At 37.8% G+C, this 21,792-nt stretch overlaps 1 long non-coding RNA gene across 1 annotated transcript in view; it reads right to left on the bottom strand.

Moving 5' to 3' along the window:
• LOC133265989 (uncharacterized) overlaps positions 1–13,342 on the bottom strand; it is a 48,180-nt gene extending 34,838 nt beyond the window's left edge. Inside the window, exon 1 of the long non-coding RNA XR_009742224.1 lies at positions 13,211–13,342. This is a non-coding gene — a long non-coding RNA (uncharacterized LOC133265989). The remainder of the gene's footprint in view (positions 1–13,210) is intronic.
• Between the last annotated feature and the right edge of the window lie 8,450 nt (positions 13,343–21,792).

The raw sequence follows: 21,792 nt of genomic DNA, 5'->3' as shown, positions 1-21,792 counted from the left end.
ACAAATAGATGATGTGCATATGGCAAGGTACAATACTGAGCTTCAACTGGGAGGGACCTGCTTGATGTTTTCTGCTGGAGCAGAAGATAGTTACTTCATCCTCTTGTACTATGAAAATTTCAGAGCATTTTATTTATCTGTGCACATATTACTTATTAATTATGCTTGACTACATTGCTATACTAGCATGTTTCTTTTTCTCTTTCTTTGCAAGAATACGTAATGTAGCTTTGCCTGCATCTATCTCAAACTGGTTTTATATACATGTTTGTGTATACTGTATAATATCCTGCCTGTATTAAGACAAAAAGTAAGGAGTTTGATAAATAACCAATATGTGTCACTTTTTTGCATGAAGAATGACTTCTGAAAAAGCCCTACAGATATTACTTAGTTTGGCCTTCTAGAGAGATGGGAGAGATAGAGAAGATATATATATATATGTATATGGAAAAAATAAACTCTTATTTAAACTGGTTTCTTTGGTTTGGGTTTTGTGGGTATTTTAGCATGTATTTTTGATTAGCTGGTTGGTTGGTTGGTTGTTTTTCCTAAATGTCTCTTCTCTCCCCTCTCTCTTCCTTTTCAGTTTTTTATTTTTTTATTCTTTTTTAAATAATGGTAGTGTCTGTCTGTTCTGGTAGGTGAAGATGGATAACTCAAAATAATACTCCACTCAGTGTCTTTAACATATGAATGTATCAGGACTACTGCATGAAAAAAGATGTTGCTCTTGTGAAAGCTGTTCAACCATAGGTGTAATTTCCTCTTTTCTTTATTCACGTGTCCTCGTAAAAGAAGAAAAACAGCAGTTTGTGGCCTAGGATGTACTTTTTGTTATTAAGACGGATGAAAATTCTGTACTCCAAATGCTCTCATGTTTACAGAGAACAAGCAATACAACACATTCCTTCCCTATCTCTGTACAGCCCTCTCTCACATTTTTGCTCTCCTCTAGCATTGAAGAGTTTCTGCCCAGCTTGCATGAGACTGCAGACACGGGTTGGAGTCTGCATCCTTTGGTCTTCAGAATATGAAGAAGTTAGTTGGAACAAAGAAACAAAGATTTTTACATTTTATTTTAATTTTTATTAAAAGCTGCTAAAGGCAGCTTTTGAACAAGATCTGATTTTAATTTTATAATGTGGAATGTTACTGGAATCTCATGGTAATGAGGCGGATGAATTGCAAGGGGAGATTTTCTTACTTGGTGTTGTCAATACATTTAGTATATCACCATGGCCGATTCTATCTGTAATTATTCCAATAAAGCTTTCTAACAGATGAAAGGCTGGGTTTAAGACTGAAATACAAGGACCTTTCCATACAGTTCAGATTCTGCATGAGGAAAAGTTAATATCTGAGCACAAGGGAGTCACTTCTGTGGATTAATCTGGTGGGCTCTGTCCAGTCTTACTCATCTCTCCAAACCCAGCACTATAATCAGCAAGTCTCTACACAGAGTTGAAGAGTTAAGCAATCATGATGACTTAACCATCAACTTGACCTTTAAGATCCCTTCAGAACAGGTTTGATCCACACTGATTTACTTTATCTCTCAGACCATCAGATCTGTACTAAAACCCTGATTGACCAGAAGTCATTTTTTGATGCCTTATGTTAGCGATGTCCCATGACCCAACATAAAAACAGTGGGTGAAAGTCACGCATTACTGAAGTCAAAGGGAGGACTGCATTCAGTGGAACTGGGATTTCACCCAGTAAACCCAACTGACAGTGTTTGGGTCCTACCTATTTCTGAAGATATGTGAATCCTTCTGTAGTGCCCATCATATCAGTATGTAAAATGTATCTTGCAAGCTACTATGATGTCTTCATGACACTAATGTGCATTTAAAAATAGTAGTTTTTATTAAAAAATGTACAATGATGACATAAATTATTTACTGGGTTACTACAAAATGCTGTGTCTCCTGACATGATAATTATATTGTTCTGTCATTCCTTTAGTAATGAAAGCCTTTACTTATTTGTAAGTTACTTTTTACCAAACACAAGGAATACAGCACAACAGCAAAAAGAAAAAAAAAAGAAAATAAGAAAACCAATATCGGGCAGTTATGTTACAGGCATAGAGGCAAATAGCAGACATTTATGGTATTCACTGAATTATCCTTGGATTTTCCTAACCACTTTTGAGTAATTTAGTCATTTGCTTCATCCTTTACAGTTCCTTCAAAAGGCATAACCAGACATTTTCTGGGACAGATGAATCAGCTGCCTTTGTAACTACTCCCCTTTTTTTTTTTTTCTCTAGAGGTAGTTTTCCATGTGATCTGAATAGGCTAAGTTCTTTCCCCAAAATATTGAGGTACTAGAACTGTATCCTGTGGCAATGAAAGTGAAACACTGATATGCAGCTGCCTCACTGTACATCAATTCTGTATAACAATAGTGCCAGGCGAGTGCTATAAATATATTTTGCTTATTCTGATTTGTGTCTTCTTCTGTCATGCATGAAATTTTATTTACCTCAGAGACAACTTGAAAACAAACCTTAAACACTGACACCTATGTACCTATTCCAGTTATTAAGGATAGGATAGGACAGACTACTAGGAAGTGTATGGAAATAAATTCCTAAAAATCACAGAATAATACCCAACCCAAGTAGAATTACAGAAGACAAAGTTCTGAGCACATCTTTCCCAAAGCAGCGTCATATGCTATATATGACCTTATCATTAAATTTTAAACTGACATGATGCTCCAAGTATGGCATAAGTGGGTATATTCTAAGGCATGATGTTTTCTCCAAAGCCATTTTCTTCTGTGACATGTAAAACCACAGAGGTTTCTTTACATGTGATTTATTTTTATCCAGCCAGAAACAGAAAGAAATGCCATCTGACTTCTGTTAGCAGAAAGAGAGCAACCTAAAATTTAAATGATCAAGTCGAAATGTTTCTGGAAAAATTAAAATTGATAAACAAAAGATTAAGACATTTTACAATGTATTCATTTTTATGTGTTAATATTAGATACATAAACCTATACATTACTATATATTGTAATGCACTATACTGTATTTAACATGATATATATTAATTTATTTATATGTGGTTTCTATAGTATACTGTACTATACTATGCCAATAATATATAAAATATATGAATATTCATTTATATATATTTTACATAATTTTATTAAAACTATACATAAATGATTATATGTAGTTATATGTACAGATATAGTATATTCATTAATGTAATATATTCACACATTCCCTAATGAATGATTTACTGTATCTCCCAAGCAGGATTTCTAGGATGTTATTATTACGTCATGCTAGCACGGGTATATTTTGCAGGCACCAGTTTGCCATCAAAGACACTAATCGTGAAATAAAGTGGTGCAGAAACTCATACGGATGTTTTGCCTTTTAAAAGTAAGTAATTGACAGCAAAGCACATTTCAAGGTCTGGTTGCCAACATACTCAATTAAACAGAATTTGGAAGAGGAGGAGGTGGAGAGGGGTGGTTGGAAACTCCCAGCCATACTAAGACTGTCAGCTATCTATTGTCAGAGACCTGGTGACGTTGAACCAAACTGTGAAATATGTGTAATTCTTCTAGCATGGCTGATAATGTAGCACCAGATTTTTAGTTTATTTCTGCGTGTGCATGTGACTGCTTTTGACCATGACAGGCTTTCATAAATCTGGTGTCATTATAGAACACACGACTTGTGTCACCACTGCTACAAGAGAAATCCGTCATGGATCAACGTGCCAGGAAAAGTCCTATTCACTATTTAAGCCCCACTTAAGCTTTCCAAATGCAGCTTGAGTGGAATTTAAGTGTGCCATAGGCCATGTTTTGCTCCCATACACAGGCAAGAATTTTACACTTTGAAAACAAACTAAAATATAAAGCATTTTCTAATGTAACACAGAGCTATCTGGAGCCACAAGGCCATGCAGAGCTAGATATCTTTGATAGTATTTTACCTTCAGTACCATGTTATTTTTTCTAGAATACAAAGCAAAAGAATAAACCAGTCCAATATTATTTTAATACTTTTAGCATTGGACCTTCAACCTACATACTATATTATATCCATCTAAACAGAGTTGTCTATACCCTTCTCAGATCACAAGCCCCTCGAGGAGGGATCATGCCTGTTTATATATTGGCTAGAGTGCTGCAAGCTACATAAGAACTTTTCTATGTGAGAGATTCATTATACTCTGAAAACTCCCCCTTTTTCTATATTTTTGTGTAAACTATACACAAACATACAGATACATATATACATATATTTGTTCACAGGAAAGTGATTATGTTTCTTCACCATAATGCTCCGTGCTTTAAGAAGCCTCTTCAAATAATACTGCAACATTCTTTTGTCCCTCACCATATTTAAATGCAATACTAACTGCTCTTTGTAATGTGTATATTATAATAAATGAAAGTGTAGGTACCTTTAAGGTAATTATAGAGTGAAAAAACAGGAAACTTGACTAATAATTTTTTACAGTCCATAGAGCCATTTATGTCACTCTGTTCTTTGCAATGAGCAAAATCTTTTTTGTGATTGATTTCAGTAAACATTCCAGCATTTGCCTCAAACCTTAAATGTCTTAACTTTACTCAGCATTGTAGCCTATTATACCCATTTGTGTTAATGCACTAAAGTAGGAAACTATGCATCTCTAGAGACCAAAAATCCCCACTGAGCTGCTTTGAATCAGTGATGTGATCCTAAAGATCTTTTTTATTCCACTGATATTAATTTTTCTCTACTTCAATAAAACAATGGAAAATAAAATACTCTCTTCATCAAGGCTCATGTACCCAACTTCATGTAATATTTCATTTGAAATTGTCTCATTTTATTCTCTCTGATTCTGTTAAAAAAAATCACTATAGTGGGAGAAAGTAAAACCAGAGATTATATTAGGCCAAGGAAAATGGTATTCACCTTTTATAGTCCCTATGTTTTATAATGAAGATACTTCATTGAAACAATGATGCATACTTCAACAGTTCCCCGGAGAGCAGTGAATCCTGTTTGGAGAGATTCATGAATATGTGCATTAGCACAATCCAACTGGAACTTGCCCTTAAAAACGAATCAGAAGAGAAGCTGATCAGTTCCCGCTTATGTATATAATCAGAAGGTTATCATATTATCTCTCCCTCCACAGGGAAAAGCAGATGCATATTCTTCTACCACTTTAAGATGAGAAATGCCAAAGGAAACAACAATCTCCCCCTCCCAACACTTTCAGCAACATTTACTGTATAAATTCAGAAAGACCTTTTAGGAGAAGAGGAGGAGAATATAGCATGAGCTTCTCTAAATGAGGATTTGTTTTGCATATGATTAGTCATAGTGTAAACCTTTAGAAAAAAAAAAATTACATCTGCATTAATTTAGTCAAGGCCATCAATAAACCTGAAGTGAGTTCAAAGACTGCTATAGATGGCAGAGAGATGAGACAAACATTTCACAGAGTCAAGGCTTGCAAAGATATACATGAAGCTCTGTGTCCTGAAGATGAATGAGGAACACTCGGCAGTTCTTGAAGCAGTAGTTTATTTAAAGTACAAAGAATTCAGTGAAAAATACTTCTGGCCAGCAGTTGGTGCCCAGCTTTCAAGAAAAATGGCAGACCACCACTAAGCTAGTGACAATGATAAAGAATAGTCACATAGATTTGCAGATTTATCTTTAGGTTTGTAGCAACCTCAGCTCTATGAAAAAGAGTATAGCGATGATACTCCTTACCACCTTTGAAAACAAACTAAAAAGAGCTACTGCCTTGGTAGTGCAAATTATTAAGCGGTCATTACACATACCAGACAGTAGCAATAAGGTTTATCATCCTAAATGAGCAATCGTTTGATCTGAGCTTGGAAAGATTAAACAGTGCAATGAAACAGGAAAAAAAAAAATTATCGGTCACCTGGGTAAAACACACCGTTTTTATTACCACCTCTTCTATCTATAGCCCCTGAGTCTGTAACACTTGTACCCATTTATACTGGTAGCTAATGGCAGTAGACACAAAGTAGAGTTTGCTTAGAAAGATGTCTTCTATTTTGTTATGGCTAAGAAATATCCCAATGCTACTGACTGGCATGTTTAATTTAAGCTGTCAAACAGTCATTACTAAGACATCTGCGAAAATGAATTGGGAGAAACTCTTACAAGACATAGCTTCCTCTCACCAAAAGCCACAAAGGTTGTAGTTTTTTTTATTTTTGGTTTGTTATTTTCAAATATGTATCAGGAGCCCAGCCTTGTTCTTTGCAGCCCAACAATCCTGCATACAAAAAGCTTTCTGGATGTCTACGGTCTTTTGTGTGCTGGAAGCAAAAATTCATTGCATGTCTATGTAGTATTTTTTTTCACTTTCAGGGGAGAGGCATTATGCATTCTAAATAAGATATATAGAGGAGGCATAATTATACCCTCTGAAGAGGATATAATCTCATAATTGTTCAGTAGAGCTATCCTCAGATTGCAACACAGACCATACTTTCATGCCTGATAGATTAGCACCGGGCTCAGCTTCTAGTCTAAGGTTATTATTTTTACTTAAAAGCTGGTTGAATCTTGTTGAATACATGTGTGTATGCGTATGTGTATGAAGTGCCCTATTTACCAGTGCAGATCTGCCTGTCTGGTTAGTTTTTATACGCATACATACAGTTGCACAGAAACCAAGCACTTGAAACACTCAACTGTATCTTTTTTATTTTTTTTCATAGTTAATAATGGCTCTTCACCGTATAAAAAGAAAAACACTTTTAACACTTTTTTTTTTTTCAATGTAAAGGTGGGGAGAAATGCCAGCAGGTCTATTTTGCTTAACTTCCTGTGGCGTAGCACGTTCAGCTCTAACCCTGCAGCTATTACCATATGTCATCAAATAACCAGCATAAGCAGATGTGCTGTTCCTCCACACTGACCCCATGTAGAAGTTTAGAGACCAGGAGCAGGGTGATGCCTATTCCTATGCCCACAAAGGCATGCAAATACCTATGCACAATGCAAGAAAGTTTTTTAAAAGGGAAGAAATATTTCAGAATACTGAATAATTCACCACTTCTAGGTCTGTATTCACTGGGTGCATCATTGCAAAACAAAAAAAATTGCATAGAATGGGAAAACCCATAAAATGTTGTTGTTTCTCTGGTTGTTTTAAGGAGACAACAATTACATATATATTTTTATGTCTACATATGCTTTCATCCCTGTGTCTGCTGAGTTTTTGAACTTGTGCAAATAGCAGTTTTCACCAGTGTAAGTGATGTCTAGTGAAGACAAAGCTTGTGCATCACAGCAGGAGGATAAAACGGGGGGGGGGGGTGATATGAAGGTCAAAGGGTAAATTCCAATTGCTGAGACATGTTTTTATGAGTTGAATCTTAACCATGTGATAAGCAGCATTCAGACTCTGAGAAAAAGGGAGCAGGAATAAGCATCTGAGGGAACTTTTACAAACCACTGTGCTGGTTTGTTAGCTGGCTGACAAAAGCCAGGTTCTTCCTTACCCGTGGTGCCTTCCTCCTGTTGTTCTAGTTTTCAAATGGAAGGTTCTTAGGTAATTAACATGTTCTTTCAGCCTTTGGAAATAGAGATGAAAGTAAGTGCTTGGTTTCTGCTGTATGCATGGAAATTACTTCTGCTTCGTACAGTGCCTTTGCTTCACAGGACGAACAGAAGAGAGAAGAAAGCCTGTATTACCTTTTTGGTAGAAAAAACGTGTGAGAAGGAAGGGCCCCATTACATGAGCTACAAGAGCACTGTGGGCAGGAACTACAAACACCGTGTACAAACAGGTAAGAGCAGCAGCTTTTGCAACAGCAGGTGTAGCACACTTTCCACCACTTCTTAACCAGCTCACTCAAATAAGATAGGGAGCAACCAAAATTTTAATCTTCTGAAGAGACCCTTCTCCTGCTGGTGATTGACAGAACTTTCTTCTTAGTCTGTTTTCTTGATAGCTCAATTAGTAGAAGTTCACAACTCCTGCATCCAGGTAAATGATATTGGTAATATCATCTTATAGATGGCTACGTTAATTGCAGCTGTGCTGTGGCTGAACTGAAGATTTGCTAACCATTGTCTCTGTAGAAGCCTATTGGTAACTCAGCCAGAGGATGAGAAAGATGGGATTTTGGTAAACAGAGACACCATCTCTGCTGAAACTTGCTAAAGATGCCTCATTAGAAGAACTTAATAAGCTGAGTGAGAAAAGTTAGCTGATGGTTGTATGTCTGGCCTTGCTAAATCAAGTTCTCTGTTGATGTAATTGTTTGATGTAAATGAGTGCATCTACACCAGTTTTGGCTTGCAAAAACATTAACTTGTTGGTTTTATACAAGTTGTAGACGTACTGCAAGTGATACCACAAATTAGGGCAAATAAAAATAATGAGCCACTTAAATGTTGTGTTACTATATATGAAAGAAGGTTTAGAAAAGAAGGTCCTCTCCTTGTCCTGTTCTCAAAGCTCTGTGAACAGTGACAGTAATTTAATATAACCAGAACCCACCCACAGTTTGACTTCTATGTTTTGACAGACAATTTGCCAGTTCCTCAGTTGCTCTAAATACGCAGTTTCTTTTCAGTCACTGGAGATACATCAATTTATTCCACTTATGGACCTAATCCAACACCTTCAAATAGTTACAGAAGATTTCTGCTTATTTTGTCCTGGTTTACAGTAGCTGCTCCATATGTTTTCTCAGATAAGAGTAGGAGATATGACATCATTTTCTCATCAATTACTGTTACAACTACCATAAGTGGCAGAAAATATGCCATGCAAGACTGATCCTGAAATAAGGACCTCAAATGAGTAAATGGCACTGACTTTTAAGGAAAATTCTTTTGAGGTTAAGTGTACGGGATTACTGCTGCCGTGTGTACAGGATTATTGCTGAAGTTTGTACAGGTATGAAGTAAATCTATTTCATTTAAACAGTAAAATTTATTAATAGGATTAATTGAAATTCACCATTTGAGTATGAGAAAAGCTTTAACATTCACATCCAAACATCGATGACACCCCCATGTTTCCTGAAGGTCCAAATCTTTCTAGGGGCTTCAAGTGAAATAAGTGAGCTTAGCAACCTAAAGAACTTATGAAAGCTTCATATTTGGCCTAGAAGAATCAAAATGTAGTAATGGGGCACATTTTTCCACTTCTTAGCTTTTCATTGCAGTATCTTTCTTCTGTACCAGTTGTATAATTGAGTTTCCCTATTTTGGAATGGGTTCACTTGACCCCAGAATAACCTAAAATATTACTAAAATTATTTTCACCGTTTTCTAAGGAAAAATGATTTCCTTTACTCCTAGTGTCAGCAAAATAATAAAATATTGTTGCTTTGCTGATAGCACACTAGAAAAATAAAAAAAAAACCTAAATAGACTATTTGCAATGCTAAAACCCGAGTCAAAGAGAAAATAAAATTAACTTTTTAATTTTGTTTAAAACAGCGATATTAAATGATCTGCAAAGTCAAACACTTTAAAATCTCCTTATTTTAAACTAGATAACATTTGACAGCATTGAAGCTTCCACACAGCTAAACAAAAGCTTTCTGAGGGAAGTTTCAGAAGGCATTTCTTATGCTTTGTCCATATTCTAAGCGCCCTCTACTGCCAAAGAAGCTGTACTACAGGGAGAATGAGCACTTCCATGCAAGCAGCAAGTAGTAGAAACCCACCCATATTGATTGATTGATTGATAGCTTGGCTTAGCGAGCGAAGATTTGGGAAGGGCTTTAACCACACTTACTACAAGCACAATGACCGAGGGCATGTGGGATATGCAAATCTGGTTGGAAAAAAGGGTGCTTAGGCAATCAGGAAGTGTCCGACCAGGACTGTCATCTCCTGAGCGATCTCAAGCTACCCATGCCCTGATCCGCCCACACGCAAGGCTGGATCTGCAGCTTACCATGCACCTTGTCACCTGCTGTTTCATCCCTCGCCTGTCGCTACAGACAGTGAGAGTGAGCCCTTCCAGCCTGCGCAGTGGATTTTTTAGGTGAGGCGCAGCGTGCACAGAACTGGCCCCATCCTCTACACCTGAGGTTTAATTGCCACGGCCTGGCTAGCTAGGACGGTGACAGCAAAATCCACAGGTCGAAGGTTTTACAAGAGTGTCCTTCTCTTAGATGGAAGACCTTACAAGGCTAGACGAGCTCCATCAGCCCGAGTTTGAACATAGGAGTTTTCCTTCTCCTATGAGGAAGGACTGTCTTCGCTAACAAAGATTCAGGATGGGCTTTACCCACAGTTTGACACTTTCTGGTATTGCTTTTCAGGCTATATGTAGTTGGACTTGAAAGATACCAGCAACAGAATGTTGGGTTGCTTTTTTTTTCAGAAGAAGAAAAAGAAAAGTAATTCCAGTGGTGAACAGAAACATGCAATCCTTCATTTCTGCTGACAATGTGGGCTCTTCCTTTCTGCAGTTTGCTGTGCTCCATTGGCTTTTTACCTATCTATAATGTCTATTTTGGCATTTGAAAGACATATTTCTCAAGAACGGCTGTGATCCTGCCTAACGTGTAGTCAAGTTTTACACATGTGCCCAAACATAGAGGGCACAAGTGTAAAACTTGAGGGATGCCTTCTCCCCATCAGGCAGAAGATGGAGAGAAGGCATCCCTCCCTGGGGAGCTGACAGGGTGTAATGGCTAGAGAAGATAGGGAGATGTAATCAACACTGCATGCACTCCTACCACAGAATAAATTCCTTCTGGGCACAGAAAGGTTTCTGAGTCAGGACTTGCTCCCATGGGAAGGACCGCTCCTCCTTCTGTGTTAGAGCTGCTTTCACATGCAGCCCAGCCCTCAGTGAACTGCTGTGCATTCCTTATGTGCCTTTTGCTCTGCATTTCTCAGCAGGATAATTTTCATTTTTAACAAGCTCTTATTGTTCAACCAGAACCAAGTTACTTAGGAGTTTCTGGGGTTTATTTTCCATGCAAAGTGGTCAGACTGAGAAAATGCAGGTCTGCAATATGTGGAGCTGCAGATTTGATTGCGAAAAGTTCTTAAAACACTGGTAAAAAAAAAAAACAACAAAAAAAAAATCTTTAGCCTTTTATAGGCTAAAAGAAATGCATTCTAATGTATTCTAGTCAGTGCATTTAACAATTTGTACCATACATAGTAGAAGAAGAAGTTGCACGTGTATTAGTGCATACTAATGCACTAATGTTTTTATTGTTTGTTTGTGGTGGTGGACATTCCAGTCACTCTGGCCAAGCTGTGAACAAACATAAATCATAACACCTGAAGTCCCTGATCAGATTAACTCTTCATCCTCCAACATGTCCTCCAGCAGTGCAGTGATATGTCCTGACAGGTTCCCAGCTCCATCTGAGGTCAGTCTGAGGCTGGGTACAGTGATGGCATCTAAATGACACAGGAATCCTGGAAAAGTGGTGATTGTGGCTATTTCTTATTGGCACAGAGGGCCCATTGGTTACCGAGGTGACCAGCAATGACGTCCAGCCCTGTCTCTGGGACTGTGGAAGCTGTTGGGTGTTTCCAGTCTCATGTATTTACAGGCATTGGCCAGGGCTTCATTATAAAGAGGCATCTGAGAAATTATATTCTTGTTAATTTTTTCCTCTTTTTTGATTTACAACATGACATTCCAAAGACCTACATGACCTGATGGTAATACTGAAAAACTATAAAAACAGAAGATCAGCAATATTCTTTGCCCTTCCTCATGAACATACAGGATTAGCTTCTACAGCATATTCTGAAGTGCTGCATCCAACCTGGTTTAGACAAGACAAACTACAAAGATAAGTTTACTATCTTTGGGAAAGGCTTTGAAATTAGTTTCTCTTTCAAAAGTATGGGATGGTACTCTTTAATGATTTTTGTAGAACTTAGCATAATTCTGGAAAAAAATAAATTAAATAAACTCTATAGTTTCACTAAATTGTAAAGTCAGTTCTTGGGCTTGTCACCTAAGATTCCTCAATAAGCAGTTCATGTTGAAAATGAACAAATTTGTGCAGTGAATACAAGGAGGCAGGTGTTCCCAACTATCTTTTCTTCTAGAAATATTCCCATGTTTTACCATGCAATTAAAATTATACCAGCCATATGAGACTGCTGAATTATTTTACACAATATATATAAACATATATGGTGCTTCTGTGCATTTAAGAGTTACAGGGCAACCTGTTCTTGAAAGTAAAGCACTTCATTTCAGTACCAGTAATTTTCAGCATAACAATGTTCCTTCAAGCTTTCCAAGAGCAGGACATCATCCCATGAGGAGCAACTCCATCTGCCCAGCAGATTTTATGATTTGAATCTCCATGTTCATTTTATCTGTTGTTTTCTGGTGAGAGTGGCAACAAAGATGTTGATCATTTCCTACTTCTAGTGATGGATTTTGTTCCGAATGCAATATTTTGAGGTGACAAATTTTATGATAGGTAGAAAAACAGACACTAAAGAGCTCTTCAATGTAGTGTAGACAGACTGAACAAGAAGCTACAACTGCAAGTAGACAAATTCAACTGAGCAAGAATCTACGTATAAAACAAAACCATAGCTGTCCTCCAAGCTATACCAGCTCCTAGTATCTTTAGATCAAAACCAGATACTTTCAAGGAAGTGACACACTAGTCAAGCAGAAATTATTTGTTTTACTGTGGAAGTAACTGTGGAATTTACTGGCTTCTGATACATTTGTAATACGTTGGATTATACTGACCTATGGCAAAAAGTCAGAGCTAGAGATATACAGTAGACCCCTCTAACACAGCTCTACGAACCCATCGGCTGCACACAGAGATGCATCAGATATTAATGACATTGGCTTCTCACAACGTGTCAGATTTGAATAAGGGACTAGATGTGAAAAGTACACATAATGAAAAAAATAAGGAAAAAAGAAAAACTGCAAGCATAGTTGTTTGCTCCATCTTGAACTCTGGTAGTTTAACTGGGCCAAACAGGAGTGGTGGAGTTTGATTTGCCAAGCTTGGTACAGCTTCTGACTTACAGCATCTCTTGCCAAACCACCATAGGTGACTGAAGAAATCCAGGACTGGGCAAACCAGTCAGCAGCAGGCTGAGGCCACTGCTAAAAAGCAGAATGAAAACACACAGCAAGAGCTAGCAGTAGGAGTGGGAAACAGTAAAACACTGACACCCCTGAGCCATTATCTCAATGTTTCTCACCTGCTCAGGTCAAGCATTCACACCAAAAGATTCAAAAAATAAAGATAGATGGTCAGAGATTCCTCCTCATCACTTCCCTTTCCCCTGCCTGTCCTGAGACCCTCATGTGACAGTTACCACCTTTCCAATACCCTAGAAAAAAAAAGGACACAGTTCACATGTTTATGGTTTGTTTTCTCAAGGAAGACCACGAAGTTTTGTAAGCTCCAGCTGTTTGAATCCAAAAGACCATGCACCCTATTCTTCCATGCCAGCCACCTGCACTTCTCATAGACATGGTCTGACAGGTAAAGAGTGGCCCTGTTCCCCATTCCTGGCCATGGACGTCACTTTGCTTTGCCTTCTATTTCAGCTTACATCCACTGCTCTCCTGCTTGGTCTTCCTCATACATACACACACATTTTATCTGTATGTATATGCTTATGTTACAGTGTCATATGGTAAGTCATATGCATTCCAGTAATACTCATTACTGCAAATAGTTTTGCACTACATAAATATTTTGTACATGCAAATACATAGCCAGCATTAATATTCCCTCACACCCTTCTCCATCCTGCTTTTCATTAACTTACTATCATGCTATTACTCAAAGGAAACAAGGGCCATAGCTTGGTTTGCTTAGCACAGAGATGCACAATTAAATGCATAAGGACTCAGAATATTACCCATGCTTTCTACACAAAAACTGTAGGACTTCAACCTTAAGAGGTGAACCTTCAGGCTACTAAGAAAATCTCAGCAAAGAATAACAAATGAAGCAATTGTATTTAAAAGATTCACTACTTCTGCTGTATTTGAAGAAGCCGTACAAACCTCAAAGTCCTCTCCATGTCAGGTTATTAAAAAGTATTTAATAAGGAATCAGACCATATAGAAGCTTCTTCTCAGCCTGATTGCAGAAGATTTCAATAACTCCTAGCTTAGATTTCAATAAGTGCTAATAGAGCTTGACATTACCATGATGAAAAATCGTACACAAAAATACTACAAGCTATAGTCCTGCTTATATCAAGCAGTAATGGGGTGAAACTCCTCTCATTTTGAAGAACTAAACAAGAGATTTTAATGAATGCTGATCAACTGCAGTTAATGGCAAAAAGATCTTATAAAACTATCTGATGAAAATAAAAATTTGCTTCGTAAATGCAGTACTGTTGATTTAATAAGATCCCTGAAGCATTTGATGTGCTTTTTTGAAGATCTGAATTGCGCATCTAGAATTGTATGACATAACTGGTTTACATTCTATGTAAGTTCACCACCAGTTGAAGACTCTTGAAGTCTGCTTGTAGGTGGGAAACTATCACCGCACAGGTATCTTTCTAATAGGTTCTCAATGGATTTTTTCTCCCCATTTTCATATTTTTATTAATAACCTGTAGAAAGCATCTAGTCACATCACTTCTGATAAAGTTTTCATATAAAAGAAAGACTGAGAAGTGATGGATAAAAAGAGATTACTCATATAAAAGGATCTGCACTGTACAGAGAGCTAGCACAGTCAAATAGGTTCTTCAATGTCAACAATGAAAGGCTGTGCATCCATAAAAAAAATACATCATATTTAGAAGAAGGGATTTCTGGGTAGTAAGATTTTCAGTTACTATTTCCAAAAAAAGAAAAAATATTCACGACAAACAGCAGAATATGTGTTATTTCTGAGTAGCCACTGTGGCTGCTATGAGTAGAGTTATGATTTAGTGAACTGAAAAGGAAAATATTTTAAGGTTATATTGCCTTGATACTGGAGCATCTGCTGTTTGTACCCAACACTGCTGTCCACATTTTAAGGAAGCTTTTTAAAAAATCAGAAAGGGTTCAGAAAAGAGGTAGAAATAAAAATGGAAAGCTGCAAAACACGAATGCAAAGATTAAATACACTGCTGGTAGAGTTACATTATTAACTTGAGCAGTTCACACTTGAGTCCACAGTCTTGATCATCCATGCCATATTTTTATTGACTCAGTCTCTGTGTCTAGTTTGGGATAAATCTACTACTTAGTCTAACAAAGGGTAGCTTAGAAGATCTGATGTTCTTGAGCTTCACCAATATTGACTGTATTATTGCGATTTGTCTCCCCTTTATATTCCTGCAGCAAAGCCAGCAAAAGAGTAAGCCCAAGACATAGATGCAGAAAAATAAGTTGTAAAATGGCACCCTGGCTAGTAAATCTCCATAATTAGAGCCTGGAAATTGCTGTATTTGATGCTCATGTTCAGGAACAAACAGCATAGATACTTCCCCTTTGCCTTCAGAAGCACATCTTTACTCAAGGTCTGTCCCTGCACAAACATCCCTGGTGTGAGAAAGCCCAGCTGGAGAACTGGCCAACTTGCATTTGCCTCTGCCACAATGAAGTATAGAGTTAAGTGATGAGTCAGAGACAAAGAAGGGACTATAGTACAGAACCACTAACTTGGCTTGAGCTACTTGCTCAAATCTGAACCTGGGCATTGCTACCAAGGTAGCAGAGGTAGGACTTTGAAGTTATCAGAGAGAAGGTCAAAAGAGCAGATTTTCTCAAATCTGTAGTTATCTACATGGGGAAGAGTACTTTGAAAAATGCACAGTTCTTCAGTCTAGCAGAATGGTATGATAAGATCCAACACCTGGAAACTGAAGTGAGAACAATTAAGACTTAGACACAAGACTTGTATTTTTAACAATGGGAGTAATTAGGCATTGTGAACTAGCACTGTGGATTGCAATGGACTTTTCATCACCAGAAAATGTTAAGATCGAGTATTTCTCTAAAAGATATATTCAGTTCAACCACAGCTGTAAGAGTAGAGCAGAAATTAATTCAGGGAAGTTCTCTCGCTTATTTTATGAGGAAAAGGAGGAGATTAGAATAGATAATTAAGTACTTCTTTTTGCCTTAAAATCCGCATAAATGTGAGTTTGAAAAGAAAAGAGAAAATGCAAAAGATTTCTGGAAAAGATAGTTCTATTAAGTAGACACAGTAAGAAATTTTATTCTGTGTACGCACTTGTCTCTTTTGTGCAGCTAGGACTCTAGCCATTACATCTGAGCAGACTTGCATCAGTAAGTGACCAGATTTGTTCAGGAGCTGGAAGACTGTACCCCCAGATGAGCTTCTACAGTAGATCTACTGCACTTCCCTAAATAACTGCACAAAGTTTGAAACAAGAAAAAACTGTCTGTTGCCTCCAGGGTCAGAAACAGGACCAGAATAACCGAGAATGAAAACTGAAGGCTTAGGTAGACTGGAGAGAACTAAGCATCTATATAGACTTGTAAGTTATATGATGGTGCCACACTTCAAAGCAATAACTTAACCCATGACTCTGACAAGTCTGTCTGCTCAATTCTCTGCCTGCTCAAGCACTGAAACGCCAGTTCAGCAGATGACCTGAACCATCCATTCTTCTTCCCTGATGACCAAAATCTAACGATATTTCCAGAAATGTCGTATTCTTTGCATCATTTTTCGTTTTTGCACACGTCTTTCAAATTTCTCAGACACCTGGAACTCTAGACCAAGGACCAAATCCTTCATCTCCCACAACAGCAATAAACTATCAGAATTAAGGATTAGAAATAGGTTGCAGCTGCCATGTATAATGCCACATGTAATGCAGAATGGAAAAAGTTAGCCTTTACTGCTTCCCTAAGAGATGAAAAATTAACCCTTCACTTGTATTTTAATAGTTAACTCTTGTTTGAAACATTTTTTTCTTCCAGTTATTTCCAGGAAGAAAATCTCAGAACTAGAGCCTACTCATGCCTCCTACCAGTTAAACTTTTAGGGGTAGTTTTAGGACTTTTGAAAAAGAAAAGTTCATATTCCCTGAACCTGTGCACTGCCTAACAATGCCCATAATCTTTTGCTCCTCATTTCATCAATTTCTACATTTACTATAATTTTGTCACATTTTAGAGATAGCTAACATTTTTTGCATGATTACCAGACCCTCTCTAATGCCAGAATGAAGGCGGGTGTATAAAGATTTCAAAGATTAGGATCACTGCATGGCTAGCACAGGTCCTATTTATTTCAAAGATATCATAGCAGCTGAGATCAGATGAGGTATTTGGGCCAGTAGGTCACAGTTTCACTGGGAGAGACAATGGTGTTTTCTGTGAGGGATCCTAATCCCAAGTAAACTAGGCAATATATCATGTTGTAAAGTCTCCCAAGCTTCTCTCATGGGAGATAGAGACGACCATCAGATATCTCAGTTCTACCAGAGCTGGCTTTTAAGAACAGCAACATTAAGTTGTACTGCAGCTGCAAATGTGTATGCAGACAAACTGAAGTAATAATTTTCATGAGCACACTTGAACGTTGTTAACACCCCTGTTAAGCTTCAGATAACATTGTTTTTTGAAAATTATATATTATCTATGTTCCTTCACATGTGAGATGACAAAAGATGGGAAAACACATTACCCCACAACTCACATGAAATTTCCACTGAAACACTCACTGCATCTTCAGCAGCAGCATGGAGTAGGTGCTGTGCACAGCCTTCTCCAGGAAGCCCCCATTCTTCACAGCACTGCCTTTTGGCGTCTTACACCCCCATGCTGCCCTTTGTCTGGCCACAAGGAATGACCATTGACGACAATGGCTCCATTCTACAAGACAGGAGCACCACTCATGCACTAAAATGGGAACTGTCTGTACAGCATCCTCTGTGGCAACTAAATGAATGTCAGCCTTGTCTTAGGCTCAATTTCTCAAATAATTTCTGCTTTATTTTAAATTGTACCTTAGCTACACATAGAACTATTTGAAACAAAACACTCTTCTGCTTCCAGTTTCAGACCCTCTTTCTAAAACCAAGCAGTTGATGCCTCATACAGACTTGCCTGGCTCATGTGTCTATGTAAGCTTCCCACAGAAGTTTCCCAAGATGCAGTCATGAAGAGAGCAGATTCACTACTTGGTGCACTGTGAATATGTAAACCTTCCTGGCACACGTGCATTTCGTGTGTACCCTCTGCTCAAATTTCTGCTGTACGTAAAAATGTGACAAGAGCATTACCAAAAAGAAAAGCAGTCCCTGAGGTTATAACTGAGATTACAGGCTTGGGTTAGAGCATAGAGAGGATGTCATCTGAGAAAGAAAAACACTCTTTTTAAAAAATCACAACTTTCAAGAGGAAAGCACAGCAAGCTTCAAACCTTGAAACAAGTGCAAGAGAATCACTGTCATTTGCTGTCCCACTGCTTGTAGGTGTCAAGGAAGAAGTGGGTCTGAATCTGGTGTCAGAAAAATGTAAGGAAACTGCAGACCAGCACAGGAGGTGCAGCTCCAGAGATGCATGGCTGAGAAAGACGCAGTGGAAAGGAGCAAGTCAAAACAAGCTCAGCTTGGGAGTCTAAAAACAGGTTTCCTCACTGTAACAAAACCTTTTGCACCAAATCATCTATGCAGCATATTCTATCCTGGAAAAATCTTTTCCCAGTTGCTTACTGATTTTTTTTTTAATTCTTGCCCTTTTTCTCAAATAAGAGACCTTATATTCAGCAATATCTTGGCACATACTAGTGCATATTAAGGAAAGAACAGGCTCAGTTCAGATTTTTCTTGTTTACAATTTCAGGCTGAATTCTGCCCTCCAGTCCTGACTCCAACAGGAGTAACACTTGTGTAATTGAATACAGAATGCAACCCTTAGGGTTTTGGTCTGACCAGGAACAGAACTTTATGTGTATTTAATTCATTTTTAGGTTTAGGCATTTTTTCAAATTGGGGCATAAGTTCTGCTCTTGTGTTAGGAATGAAAATTATTTAAAAAGGGCAGAAACTTATCTCTGGTTTCAGTACAGTCATACATCCATGCATACATACATATATAACATGGAGAGAGAAAGAGGGGGAGAAATGTCTGGAAGAGATTATTTTTAGAGAGGATATAAGCATTAGACATACTTCATTATTGTTGAAAAAGTCTTCGAATCAAACGCAGTAACAAAAGAGTCACATCTTGTTTATTGATGAGAATGCTTCAGTACTCAGCTCTAACAGGGTCCTATTGTAAGGTGGAGAGCCAGCAGCAAGCTCCCTTGGCTTCACTGAGAGGAGGATCAGGCCTTGCTGTTTTGAAGGTCACTGCATAATACATTTGTATTTACTGTGTTGAGCACAGAATGGCCTTTTTTGTACATGTTTTCTTGCCTGGAAATTTTCTATTGTGAAAATGTGACAATACTGAGGGTGGAATAAAATATACCTGAAGAAAGAGATTAACACAGTCATAATGAAGGATATTTTTATTAAGAAACTTGGCCTACTTAAGTCTGTGCCTGTGATCAGTAATAACTGACCTTCTCCCAAAACACTAGATTAATTCCCAAAAATACAGTAACCCCTAAATTCTCAAAGTTTTACCAGGCCAAGGGAAAGTGGTTTCTGTACCAAATCTGAAAGTTCAGTTGAGGGAGGGAGAGGAAAAGGGTAAAGATAATGTAAAAAGAGAACTCAAAGAAATCCATAGGAAAAATAAACAAACAAAAAACCAAAAACAAGACAAAAATACGAAACCGACAAAAAACCCTGTCTGGATTTCTACTCTCTAAAAACACATCAGAAATCTTTCAGTGCCAGTCTGGAGAGGCAGTGACGCAGGGAATTTTGACCAATTGGGGTATCAGTACAACAGACAAAATGTTAGGACATTTTAGCAGATGGGGACAAGAGGAAATTGCTAAAATGAGGTAGTATTCAATTCAACAACTGAAGTTGCCTGAGAACTCATACGTGAAATCAAACAGTAATGGTGCTTTGGTTTAAAGCAGCCACAGAGGCAGAGAAACAAAATGTGATTAATGTGCCATTGATCTTCACTAAAGTGCTAATGATCCTAGTTACTGCAGGCTTGGAAATGTATTTCTGCATCAAGTAAACAAGCAGAGATGATAACAAAACAGCAGTAGAAGAAGGGTCAAGATTAACTTCTGTACAGCAGTCATGCCCCAAAATCTTTTATAGTTGTTAGATCACATCAGTGTGTGTATGGATAACACAGCAAGCTGACACAGTGTGACTGGATCTTTGCAGACTCTCAACAAAATCTGTTGCCAAAGACTTTCAGAGAAACAAAAACTTGAAGATTAGTCATGGGCTAAAGGGAAGGTATTCCTCAGGATTAGCAGCTGATGAAAAGAAGGGAAACAAAAGGGAACAGTGAGTGGTCAATTTTCACAGAGAAGGATGATTACTGGCAGATCATCTGGTTATCTCTCTTGGGATTCTGCTCTCCAATATATTTATAAATTATATGGAAAAAGTTAAGTAGTGAGATAGCAAAGTTTACAGGCGATGGGAATTATTCAGGATTAAATCTATGTATAAAGTGTCATAGAAAACTCTTATGAATGATTTGCCAATAAAATAATAGATGAAACGAAGGGTAAAAATTTGGAGGAAAATAGATTTAAGAATATCTACAGGAGGAGATGTTCTCATCTCAGGAAAGAGATCTTAAAATTTGGGAGTCCTTTGGCAATCCAGCACAATACTATTGACAACCAAAAGGCAAGGAGAAAGTTAGGAGTTATCAGAAGAAGAATAAAAGAGAAAATGTCACTGTGTTAGTGTGTAAGTCCCTGGTACATGAATAACCTGAGCAGTGTGTGCAGTTGTGGTAAGCAATGATGAGGAACAACAAATGGTTTCTGTACAAGAAATGCCTTTGAGAGTCTCAAATATGTCCTTTGTGTATCTGCTGATAACTTCATGTCCTGCAAATTGAGCATAGCGTAAAATCATCCATCCTACCGCATATGTCCTGTGGAGAGTCTGAGCAGCACGGCCAACAAGATGTGCTCAGGATGTATCTCATCGCACAAGGTTTAACTGTCAAGCATATGCTCTATCAACCAAGCATTTCTGGAAAGAACTGGCTTTACAATGTATGTGTTGTACAGGCAGTTTGGGTAAGCACAGTAAAGCTTTGCCAGGCAGTGGACATGGACACACTGATGTCCAGGAAACTTATGCTGTGAGCATGGTTATCCTACTACTTTCCTGGGGGTATCCCCTCATATCTTCTCAACTTTCCAGGGCATCCCTATGGCTCCATGACAAGAAGATCGAAACAGTGGCTACAGAGGACTCCCTGAGATCTGCATGCTCGAGGTAGATATTGATAAAAGGCTTTTTCTGCAGCACAAGCTGTGCAGTTTTACAGAATCCTCATATTCTTACATGTATGTGTGTATGTCCACATAGATGTGCATACATGTGTGTTGGTATCCCTCTGTATGGCTGATATAGACATTAGATATATAGCTGCCTAATTGTGAAAAACACACCGTGTGTAGTAAATCATTTTGCTAAGTCAGATTAAAGGTGCTATTATTCATGGCAATGTAATACTATCTATAATTTCTGTGTTAAACTTGACATTATAAATCCTTTAATCTGAGTATTTAAAAGCTGTTCTATGGCTCATTTTTCAAACGGCATTCCGGTTAACACATTTACTGCTAATGAACCACTAACATGTTCTCTCTTTCTTAGATAATGCTGTTGACCAACATTATTATTTGTGCGTCAAATAATTATTTTTTTGCTTTTTAATTTAATTGCTTCAATAAAAA

This window comes from Pezoporus flaviventris, unplaced genomic scaffold (assembly GCF_033815535.1).
Source record: "Pezoporus flaviventris isolate CSIRO_AGI_PZ_B2104156 unplaced genomic scaffold, CSIRO_AGI_Pfla_v1 ptg000001l, whole genome shotgun sequence".
Lineage (NCBI taxonomy): Eukaryota > Metazoa > Chordata > Aves > Psittaciformes > Psittacidae > Pezoporus > Pezoporus flaviventris.
Note: the sequence above shows the minus strand (reverse complement) of the source record. Positions and strands in the feature narration are given on the sequence as shown.